Source organism: Vipera ursinii (genome assembly GCF_947247035.1).
Source record: "Vipera ursinii genome assembly, chromosome: W".
In the NCBI taxonomy this organism is placed as follows: Eukaryota; Metazoa; Chordata; class Lepidosauria; order Squamata; family Viperidae; genus Vipera; species Vipera ursinii.
In genome coordinates this window covers 40,899,987-40,911,794 of record NC_139522.1, presented here as the reverse complement: position 1 = coordinate 40,911,794, position 11,808 = coordinate 40,899,987, and the positions used below count along the sequence as shown (strand labels likewise).

At 46.8% G+C, this 11,808-nt stretch overlaps 1 long non-coding RNA gene across 1 annotated transcript; it reads left to right on the top strand.

Annotated features, from left to right (window-relative positions):
* The first annotated feature begins 10,077 nt into the window (after nt 1-10,077).
* Nucleotides 10,078-11,379, top strand: LOC310648234. Its single transcript, XR_014494037.1, has 2 exons — nt 10,078-10,163; nt 10,252-11,379. It is a non-coding gene; the product is annotated as an uncharacterized lncRNA (long non-coding RNA).
* The last annotated feature ends 429 nt before the right edge of the window (nt 11,380-11,808 follow it).

Below are 11,808 nucleotides of genomic sequence, written 5' to 3'. Positions count from 1 at the left end.
TGTTAATTAAAGCTCTACTTTAAGTACAAATGTTCAAAGAAATTGCTCCTACTTTGGCTCTCCCTCCCCAAACTATTGTGATATGTTGGAGGACTTGGCTGGATGCGACTATGTATTATTTCACAAATTATGCTTCTGTAGAAAGTCAGCACCCACCCACCCTCCTAGAGAAGGAAATATTTTGGGGGATATTAAAAAAGGCAGAATATTTCCCAAAAGGAATAATAAAGACAAATCTTAAAAGGCAGAAACCAGTCTCCCTGCCCCAAGCAGAAACTGAGGAGACCACTCTTTATAAATGCAGATTTTCTTTCTTTCTTTTTTTTATATAGATTTTATTAGTTTTTATAGGGTTAGGAATAAGGTGGGATTGGGGTTGGGGTTGGAATTTCGGTTAGGGTTAGGATTAGGGTTGGGGTCTTTCCAAATAACATTCTGAATATTTAGCAACCACCATAATGTCTGGGTTCATGTGTTTAACAAACAATAATAGATAATAGTTAATTATCATAAACAATATGTTAATTAATTGCTCAATAGCCTTCTTCTTGTTAATATATATTCCAAATTACGTATCACATTCCTTTCACTCTAACTTGTTTTTCTAGCCATTGATAGAAATTATCCCATGTTCTAAAATACACTAAGTCTTTTTTCTCTTTTATCTTTAAAGTCAATCTATCCATTTCTGCACACTCTAAAATTTTCTTAATTAGTACTTCTTCAGCTGGTAAATTTTCATTTTTCCAATGTTGGGCAAATACAATTCTTGCTGCCATTAGTATGTGTAGCATTAAATATCTGCAATCTTTCACATAATTTGCTCCTATTATTCCTAACAAAAATAATTCTGGCTTAAAGTCCATTTGTTTTTTAGTCATTTTCTCTAATCATAAATGTATTTCAACCCAAAATCTTTTTGCTTTGGGGCATGTCCACCAGATATGATAATAAGTACCTGGTCTTTGTTTCCATTTCCAACAGTTGTTTGAAGTATTTTTAAATATTTTTGCTAATTTCACTGGTGTCATATGCCATCTGTAAAACATTTTATATAGGTTTTCTTTATATGCCACTGCTTTAGTTAATTTAATATTTCTTCCCCATAACCTTTGCCAGTCTTCTAATTCTATATTGTTGTGTCCTGGGTTCTTTGCTGCAAGTGTTGTGATTCAGGGTCAGCCTGTGGGTTCCGCAGTTGGGTCGGATGACTCAGAGGAGGAGGAGGAGGGGGGTGTTGAAGAGCTTGATGAGAGTCCACAGCCAGGCCCCTCTCATTTGGTCACGATGCAGACCCAGCTATGTGAGCCTGACAGCGTGGATGAAGATGACCCACAGCTGGCCCTGTTCAAGGACGCCCGACTCAGGAGGCAGTCAATCAGGAGTAAACAGAGGAAGGCAATGGGGCTCCTCGGAAGGAGGCAGAGAGAAGCCACGCCCTGAACTGTATTTAAGGGGGAATGCGTGGGAGGGCTGGTTTGCTGAAGGCAACCGCTTGTAAAGCTTCTGTTTCTTGGTTTGTGTCTTGTTCTATTTGTTTTTGTAGCAATAAATTTGGCAGGCGTAATTCCAGCCTCTTGCCTTCTTGTAAAAGGGGTTGTCCCTGCCTTTTCTACAGGGCCGGTAGCAGGCTGGTACAGAACAGCAAGCAGGAGATGAGGCGAGAGAGTTCAGGCAGGAACATGCTTTATTGAATACAGGAGCTGAACTGTTAACCAAGGCTTCTACACAGCTATTTATATTGCTGGCCACTAGGCGGCGGCCAATAGGTTTGAAGGAGCCTATTGCCGCCCTAGAGCCAACCAATGGTGGTCCTGGAGACTGCTTGTCTGAGGAGACATCGACCATTACCCAACTCCCTGATTGTTGTTGTTGATGTTAGTTGCGAAGTCGTGTCCGACCCATCGCGACCCTATGGACAACGTTCCTCCAGGCCTTCCTGTCCTCTACCATCTTCTGGAGTCCATTTAAGCTCACGCCTACTGCTTCAGTGACTCCATCCAGCCACCTCATTCTCTGTTGTCCCCTTCTTCTATTGCCCTCAATCTTTCCCAGCATTAGGCTATTCTCCAGTGAGTCCTTCCTTCTCATTAGGTGGTCAAAGTATTTGAGTTTTAGCTTCAGGATCTGGCCTTCTAAAGAGCAGTCAGGGTTGATCTCCTCTAGGACTGACCGGTTTGATCGCCTTGCAGTCCAAGGGACTCGCAGGAGTCTTCTCCAGCACCATAGTTCAAAGGCCTCAATTCTTTGGCGCTCAGCCTTTTTTATGGTCCAACTTTCACTGCCATACATTGCAACTGGGAAGACTATACGCCTTGACTATACGCACTTTTGTTGACAGGGTGATGTCTCTGCTTTTTAGTGTGCTGTCTAGATTTGCCATGGCTTTCCTCCCGAGGAGCAAGCGTCTTTTAATTTCTTGGCTACAGTCCCCATCTGCAGTGATCTTGGAGCCCAGGAAAATAAAATCTGTCACTACCTCCATTTCTTTCCCATTTATTTGCTAGGAATTCAGAGGGCCGGATGCCATGATCTTGGTTTTCTTAATGTTTAGTTTCAACCCAAGTTTTGCACTCTCCTTCTTCACTCGCAACAAGAGGCTCTTTAGTTCTTCTTCACTTTCTGCCATTAGAGTGGTATCATCTGCATATCTTAGGTTGTTGATATTTCTTCTGGCAATCTTAATTCCAACTTTTGATTCATCTAGCCCTGCCTTTCTCATGATGTGCTCTGCATATAAGTTAAATAGGCAAGGCGACAGTATACAGCCTTGCCGGACTCCTTTCCCAATTTTGAACCAATCAGTGGTTCCGTGTCCAGTTCTCACTGTTGCTTCTTGGCCCGCATATAGGTTTCTCAAGAGACAAAAAAGATGGTTTGGTACGCCCATCTCTTTAAGGACTTGCCACAGTTTGTTATGATCCACACAATCAAAGGCTTTAGCATACTCAATGCAGCAGAAGTAGATGTTTTTCTGGAACTCTCTAGCTTTCTCCATGATCCAGCGTATGTTGGCAATTTGATCTCTAGTTCCTCTGCCTCTTCGAAATCCTGCCTATACTTCTGGTAGTTCTCGATCCACATACTGCTGGAGTCTAGCTTGTAGAATTTTAAGCATAACTTTACTAGCATGAGAAATGAGTGCACTGGTGCGATAGTTTGAACATTCTTTGGCACTGCCTTTCTTTGGAATTGGAATGTAAACTGATCTTTTCCAATCCTGTGGCCACTGTTGAGTCTCTTGGGTTGTTGGAAAAGAGTGTTTGCTATGACCATCGTATTCTCTTGACAAAATTCTATCAGCCTGTGCCCTGCTTCATTTTGTACTCGAAGGCCAAACTTGCCTGTTATTCCAGTTATCTTTTGGCTTCCTACTTTAGCATTCCAATCCCCCATGATGATAAGGACATCATTTTTTGGTGTTAGTTCTATAAGGTGCTGTAGAGCTTCATAGAACCGGTCAATTTCATCCTCTTCAGCACTGGTGGTTGGGGCATAGACTTGGACTACTGTGATATTGAATGGTTTGCCTTGGATTCGAACTGAGATCATTCTGTAATTTTGAAGGTTGTATCCCAGTATTGCTTTTCCTACTCTTTTATTGACTATGAAGGCTACTCCATTTCTTCTGAGGGATTCTTGCCCACAGTAGTATACCTGATGGTCATCTGAATTAAATTCACCCATTCCTGTCCATTTTAGTTCGCTGATACCTAAGATGTCGATGTTCAGTCTTGTCATCTCTTGTTTGACCACGTCCAGCTTTCCTTGATTCATGGATCTTACATTCCAGGTTCCTATGGAGAAATAATCTTTACAGCATTGGACTTTCCTTTCACCACCAGACACATCCACAGCTGAGCATCCTTTTGGCTTTGGCCCAGTCGCTTCATTCTTTCTGGCGCTACTAGTACTAGACCTCTGCTCTTCCCCAGTAGCATATTGGACGCCTTCTGACCTGAGGGACTCATCTTTCAGCGTCATATCGTATTGCCTTTTGGTACTGTCCATAGGGTTTTCATGGCAAAGATACTGGAGTGGGTTGCCATTTCCTTCTCCACTCCCTGATTAAGCAATCTCAAACAGGGGGAGAGCATTCTCTGTGGGCGCACCAGCCCTTTGGAATCAATTACCAGTTGAGCTCCGGATGGCTCCTGACCTTCGCTCTTTCCGCCGTGATCTGAAAACTTACCTATTTGAACAAGCCGGCCTGGTCTAACGGGTTTGGGGTATTTTAATTTGTAATTTGTAATTATTTATTGTAATGGGCTAGTTCTATTTAATCTTATTTTTAACTTTTGTATATTGTATTTTTATTAATAAAAAAAATTAAAATAAATAAAATACAATAAAAATTTATTGTATTTTTATTGCCCTGTACACCGCCCTGAGTCTTTCGGGAGAAGGGTGGTATAGAAATTAAATTAATAATAAATAAATAAATAAATAAATAAATAAATAAATAAACAGCATTCAAGACATGTGGTATAGTTCAAGTAAACACAGGCCCAATACATTACACCCCTCCCCCCTAGAATGTACAAACATTATATAAAAAATAGTTCAAATAAGGTACAGCAGTGGTACAAGTATTTGCAATAATACAATTACTTTAGAAAAAAATCTTGCGCGACCTTGCAGATCACCTGGGGGATCCAGGCAACTCCCGGTCTACCAGCTTGCCCGCCGGGCTGGGTAGACCAGCACTCATGAGTCCACGAGAATCAGACTGACTCAAGTCCCTTTGGCTGGCCATTCCAGGTCGGCCCAAACCAAAGTCAAATGTAGGAGCAGAGTTAGCACAGCGGCTGTCTTGGTCAGGTTGACTTTCCCCATTGAGGGACCCATGTTGCACTCCCGGGCTTTGCCCATCTATGACAACCTCCCTGTTGTACTGACTGGTGGAGTCCTCAGAGCATGTGAATTGCCCCGCTTGACTGCCGGTTTCCGGCTCTAGAAGCGGACCTGTCATGAGGTCCTCGCTTTGTGGCCATTCTGGGAACTGCTTCTGCAGCTGATCAATATGGCGGCGAACGACTCGCCCGCCATCCAGGGCCACCTTGTTCAATAGGGGGGCCAAGACTTTGACGATTTTACCCAGCACCCACAAGTTCCCATGCCCATCGTTCCAGACCCACACCCCATCACCCACTTGCAACCCCCTCGGAGGCTTTGGGCGAGAGGTGTCTGCTGCCACCCGGTCTGGATGCAGCCTATCTAGTTTGGTGATGAGTCTTCTTCCCCAGCAAAGCTCTGCTGGGCTCTTGCCTGTTGCTGTGCAAGGCGTGGTGTCCTGGCAAAGCAAAAAATCAGCCAGCCTATGGTGCCAATCCCCAGTCACTATGCACTTGAGTGACTCCTTTGTAGTGCGCACCATCCATTCGGCCTGCCCGTTAGTTGATGGGTGAAAGGGAGCCGATGTAGCATGCCTCAAGAAGGCTTGAAACTGCCACTGTGAACTGGGCCCCGTTATCAGATACTACGACGTCTGGCAGCCCGTGTGTTGCAAAAAGCTTTCTACGCACCTGGATGGTCCTAACAGTAGCCATATTTGTGAGAGGAATTACTTCCAGCCATTTAGAGTGGCTGTCGACCACTATCCAAAATTGCTGTCCCTGAAAGGGCCCAGTGAAGTCGATGTGAATCCTTGACCAAGGAGTATGTGTCTCCTCCCATCTGTGGACAGGAGCGTGTGGCATTTCTGGCCTGGACTGTTGACACGTATAACACCCGTGTACTTGCACCTCGATAGCTTTATCTAACCCTGGCCACCATAGGTAAGCTTCATGCCAATGCCTTCATCCGGACTATGCCCAGATGTCCCTCATGCAGAGATTGAAGTACACGATCCCTTAATGAACTGGGGACAATGACCCTGCTCCCCCATAAAAAGAAACCCTTGTGAGGTGAAAGCTCATGTCTACGTGTGAAATAGCTCTGGAACTCGGGTCCAGGACTGTTTTAAAGCCACCCTGTGTGAATCCAGGACAGCACCCTGCTTAAAACCTTGTCTGCAGCAGTTTCTGCAGCGACATACCCAGCATGGAGGGGAAACTCAGGCAAATCCCAAATGGACAAAATGCGAGCTGCTGGATCTGACTCGATCTGTGGCAATGGCAACTGGCTAAGGCCGTCTGAGTGGCCCATGTCTTTGCCAGGTTTGTGAACCAGCCTGAAGCTGTAGGTTGACAAGAAGATGGACCATCTTAACATCCTAGGGGAGGGAATTTGGGGTGTCTGCCTATCTGTAGTAAAGGACCCCAATAGTGGCTTATGGTCGGTAAAGACCGTGAATTACCTACCATACAAGTAATCATGGAATTTCTTCACCCCGGCCACAATGGCCAAGGCCTCTTTGTCAATTTGCATGTAATTGCACTCAGCAGAGGACAATGTCCTTGAGTAATAGGCAATTGGGACTTGAGTCCCATCACTTTCCAAATGACTTAAAACAGCCCCTACCCCATAAGGGGATGCGTCACACGCAAGGCATACAGGCAATGACTCTTTAAAGTGAGTGAGTACTGAATTGGAAAACAGTAGTGACTTTTCTGCCTTAAAACTGTTTTTGTGAACCTTGGTCCACTTCCATGGGGTGTTTTTGTTTAAGAGCCAGTGTAACAGCTCTGCCACTGCGGCCTTGTTAGAAAGGAACGCATGGTAAAAATTAAGGAGACCCAGGAATACCTGCAGCTCTCATTTTGACCTGGGGCTAGGTGCCAGCTGAATGGCCTTCAGCTTGGACTCAGAAGGGTGGATGCCTTCAGCATCAATACAGAAACCCAGGAGCTCAGTAGAGGGGACCCCAATGCTACACTTATTCTTTTTAACTTTAAGGCCCACTTTGTGGAACCATTGAAGGACGGCCTTGAGCCTCCTTGCAAGCATCTCAGTGGACTTACCGGCGATGAGCACATCATCGAAGTAAGGGCAGACCCCCGGAATGCCCTTGAGTGTACGCTCCATAACACCTTGAAAAATGCCATGGGCTACACTAACCCCGAATTGGAGGCGCTTTACTTTAAAAGCCCCCCTGTGCATTACAATGGTTTGTGCAGTGGCTGTGGCCTTTGTTGTGATTCAGGGCCAGCCTGTGGGTCCGGCAGCCGGCTCGGATGTCTCGGATGACTCAGATGAGGGGGAGGAGGAGGGTGTTGAAGACGAACTTGCTGATGATGGCTTGGAGGCTTCGCAGAGCCCCCAGCCAGGGCCCTCTTCTCAGCTGCGCGAGCCCGAGAGTGCGGATGATGATGACCCACAGCTGGCCCTGTTCAAGGACGCCCGACGCAGGAGGCAGTCAAGCAGGAACAAGCAGAGAAAGGCTGTGGGACTCCTCGGAAGGAGGCACAGGGAGGCCACGCCCTGAACTCTAAATAAAAGGAGTGTTTGGGGAAGGGCTGGTTGCTGAAAGCAACCGTTCCGTTTGAGGATTCAAGTTCCAGTGTTTTGTTTCTTGCTCTGTTGTTTGTGTAATAAATTTTGGCAGACGCTTTCCAGCCTCAGACGCTCTCCAGTCTCTACTGTTTATTCAGGGGTTGCCTTTCTGCAAGGCCGGTAGCAGGCTGGTTCAGAACAGCCTTGTCCACAGGTAGCTGCTGATAAGCCTGTGCCAAATCTAACTTCGCAAAAACTGTACCCCCTTGCGGTGATGCCAAGATGTGGCTAACGACTGGCACCGGGTACACATGCTGCTAAAGTGTCCGATTAATGGTGCACTTGTAATCAGCGCAAATCCAGACCTCCCCATTGGCTTTAAGTGGCGTGACAATTGGGGTTTCCCATTCACCCCCATCTACGGGCTGTAGTACCCCCTGTTCAACTAACTTATCCAGCTCAGCTTCTATCTTATGTTTAAGCGCAAATGGCACTCTGCAGAGTTTGATCCTGATAGGCATTATGGCAGGATCAAGTTTAAAGGCTATCGGAGGGCCCTTGTATGTTCCAAGGCTTGTTTCAAAAACATCCCCAAACTCCTTGCATACTGACGCCAAGCTCGCCATTTGTGTCAGGTGGATTCCGGTGACCTGGATGCCCAGAGCATCAAAACAATCAAGCCCTATTAAGCTCGTTCGCTGACCCTCCACTACAATAATGTCCAGAGGCCCTGAAAACCCCTTGAACTTGACGGCCTGTGTGGCCTCGCCCTTGATGGCAACTCGAGAGTTCTGGAAGTCGGTCAGGATAATGTCGGATGGCCTAAGCTTGGCCCACCTCTTGTTGTGGTTGCAGATGAAACAGGTGGTTTTGAGGGAAATGATGGACACAGCTGAACCAGTGTCCAATTCCATCCTGCAAGGAATTCCTTGCAGTTCGACTCGAAGTCGCAGTTTGGGCTTAAGGGGGCGGCGAGCTCCCGTGAGGCAAATGCTCTGACAGCTGGAGCAAAACCCTACACTAAGCTGCCCCGGGTCCCCGGTACCTCTCCTGATCGGAATGTCTGATTGTCCTTCTGTCAACCTCTACAGACTGAAGCGATGTGGCCGGTCTTCCTTCAGGCCCGACACGTTGCTGTCCAGAACCTGCAGTCCATGCATTGTTGGCGGCCGCCACAACCTGGACACCGAAGAAAGGGAACTGCCTTGTAAGTAGTCCTTTGTTGTTGGTCCTTGTGCCATTGAAGCCTGTCCACTTCGTGGTTGCAGTCAACATCTTCTGTGAGTTCGGCGTCCTCATGGTGGACGGCCTCCTCGTGCTGAGTGCTTTTGGCAGGTCGCATGGCTTTCATGGCCCCAGCGGCGGCTTCGTCCACCATGATCTCTTTCAAGGCTTCCTGGAGTGAGAGAGTCACTTTGGCAAAGAGTTTCTGCTGCAGCTCTCTGCTCCAAAGTCCACAGACGAGTCAGTCTCGAAGCCTCTCTTCTAAATCGGAAAATTGGCACAGACGTGAAGCTTGTCTCAATGCTGCGATGAATTCCGTTGCTGTTTCACCCGGCTGCTGAACTCTCTGTTCGAAGGCGCGCCTCCAAGCTATTACTGATACCTTAGGCTGGAAATGGTTTCTTCAGGTCCGTGTATGTTACGGACTCCAGCTGCGCCGGTGCGACCAGGTTCTCTGCGATATCGAAGGTTGCAGGCCCGCAGACACACAGGAGCATTGCATCCTTCAGGCCATCTTCAGCAACTTGGTTGGCGCGGAGGTAGTTTTCGACCCTCGAGATGTACGACGCTGGGGCTGTTTAAATCACCGTCAGTTCCGTTTGCTACTAAAGGAGGTGGAAAGTACGTATTCTGATCTCCTGCTGCACAACAAAGTCAGGTGGCTGTCCAGAGGGGAGGTGCTAAAATGCTTTGCTGCGTGTCTGGAAGAGGTGAAAACGTACCTGGGCAGCAAAGGGCTCACCTGTCCTGAGCTGGAACATCCAGAGTGGCTGGAAAAGCTACACTTCATAGTAGATATGACAGCACATATCTGAACAAGCTGAACACAAGTCTTCAGGGTAAAGGAGGCACAGCCCTGCACTTGCTGGAGGAAGTTATGGCATTTGAACGCAAGTTGACAGTGTTTGACAGAGATTTACAGAGAGGTACACTGTCTCACTTCCCCTCTTTGAGAGAGTTCAAACAAGGTAGCAATGTGATAAATTCAGAGTATTTGCAGTCTGCAATCATTGCAATGCAAACATCGTTTGGGAAGCGATTCTGTGAGTTCAGAGAGGAAAAAAATACATTATCTTTCCCTGTCACTCCCCTGACCAGCGATCCATCTGCATTGAATATGACTGCATTTGCAGGTGTAAGTCAACCTGATCTGGAGATGGAACTTGCAGACATAGCCGACAAAGAGATATGGGCATCAAAGTTCCAACGCTTGACAGATGCTCTTGAAGATGTTGCCCGTCAGAAGGCCAGTCTTGCACTGAATCACAAATGGAGTGATATTGAAAACCTTCCCAAACAGGACAAACTTATATTTGATACATGGAATGCCCTCCCCAGCACGTACAGAAATATGAAGAAATATGCATTTGGAGTCCTGACAATCTTCGGATCCACATATGTATGTGAACAGGTCTTCTCCAATATGAACTACATTAAAAACAAATATCGCTCACGCCTCACAGACAACATCCTGCAATCTTGTTTAAAAATGAAGGTGACATCTTACAGCCCTGATATGCAGGTGCTGTGTGCTGATGTTGAGAAGCAAAAATCACATTAACCAGGTAAAATAATTATTTTAATTTGCTATTATTTTGCAAATATATATTTGATGTTCTTCAGTGAAAGAGTGTTTTTTTTATTCCTTGCCAGCTGACTGCACACTCCACTACAGATGGACTGGCAGACGGGCACATGGACTGGTGGACAAGCAGACGGACGGCCAAGTGGACGCATGGGCAGATGGACTGGCAGACGGGCACATGGACTGGTGGACAAGCAGACGGACGGCCAAGTGGACGCATGGGCAGATGGACTGGCAGACGGGCACGGACTGGTGGACAAGCAGAGGGACGGACAAGCGGACGCATGGGCAGATGGACTGGCAGACGGGCATGGACTGGTGGACAAGCAGACGGACGGACAAGCGGACACAGGTAGATGGACTGGCAGATGGGCACATGGACTGGTGGACGAGCAGACGGACAGACAAGCGGACACATGGGTAGATGGACTGGCAGATGGGCACATGGACTGGTGGACGAGCAGACGGACAGACAAGCAGATGCATGGGCAGATGGACTGGCGGGCAGATGGGTGGACAGATGGACAAAACGACAGAAGCAGACAGCATTTTGGGTTTGCTGCAGGCGGATAAGTTAAGTTTGGATTTTTATTTCATAAATATGAGGACTCAAATAGACATTGAGTATTATATTTGAAATTAACATTTAACCCAGTGTCTTTTTTTGGAGTTCAAAATGTTTCTGTTGCATGCTGAAATAAAAATTGGCTATTATTTTGCAAATATTTATTTGATGTTCACTGAAACAGACCTTTTTTATTCATTGTCAGCTGACTGGACACTACAGTACAGACATATGGACTGGCAGATGGGCAGATGGACAGGTGGATGGGCAGACGGATGGACAGATGGACGGACGGGCAGATGGATGGATGAGCAGGCAGATGGACTGGTGGACAGATGGCAGATGGACTGGCGGGCGGATGCGTGGATGGACAGACAAGAGGACGATGGGCAGATGGACTGGCAGACAGGCGGGTGGGCAGATGGGCGGACGGACAGAATGACAAGCAGACAGTATTTTGGGTTTGCTGCATGGGGAAAAGTTAAGTTTGTCTTTTTATTTAATAAATATGAGGAGGACTCAAATGGACATTGAGTATTTTATTTGAAAGTAAACCTTCGACCCAGCGACTTTTTTTGGAAGTTCAAAATGTTTTTGATGTATACAGAAATAAAAAAATTTCTTTGTAGAAGTTCATTGATTTCATAAATTTTGCAGCTCCCAATGTTTTGTTTTTGGTGAGAAACGGGGACGCCAGGGTGTTCAAATCTGGGTGGGCTCCCAGCAAACACGCACCAAAGAAGTGATGGGAAAAGGGGGGGAGCGCCCCGTTTCTTCTTCAGGCAAAATCTCTGTGCTGAAGCCAGATTGGGGAGGGGGATGATGAGGAGGAAGAGCTGTGATTGACAAACTGCCAGCAAAACTCTTTGGGAGTGGGGGCGCAGGATGGAGAGGAGGGCAGCTTGCCTTGGAGAAGGAGGGGGGAGCCAATTTTAAAGGTTGTCCAGCTAAAAGGGAGCAAAGAATCTGGGCTGGAGTGCCTTGGAAAGGCGAGCAGGCAGTGCATCTGCACGGGCTGGTTGGGCTTTCTGCAGGTTTTGCCTGCAATTAAGGCAGGGTG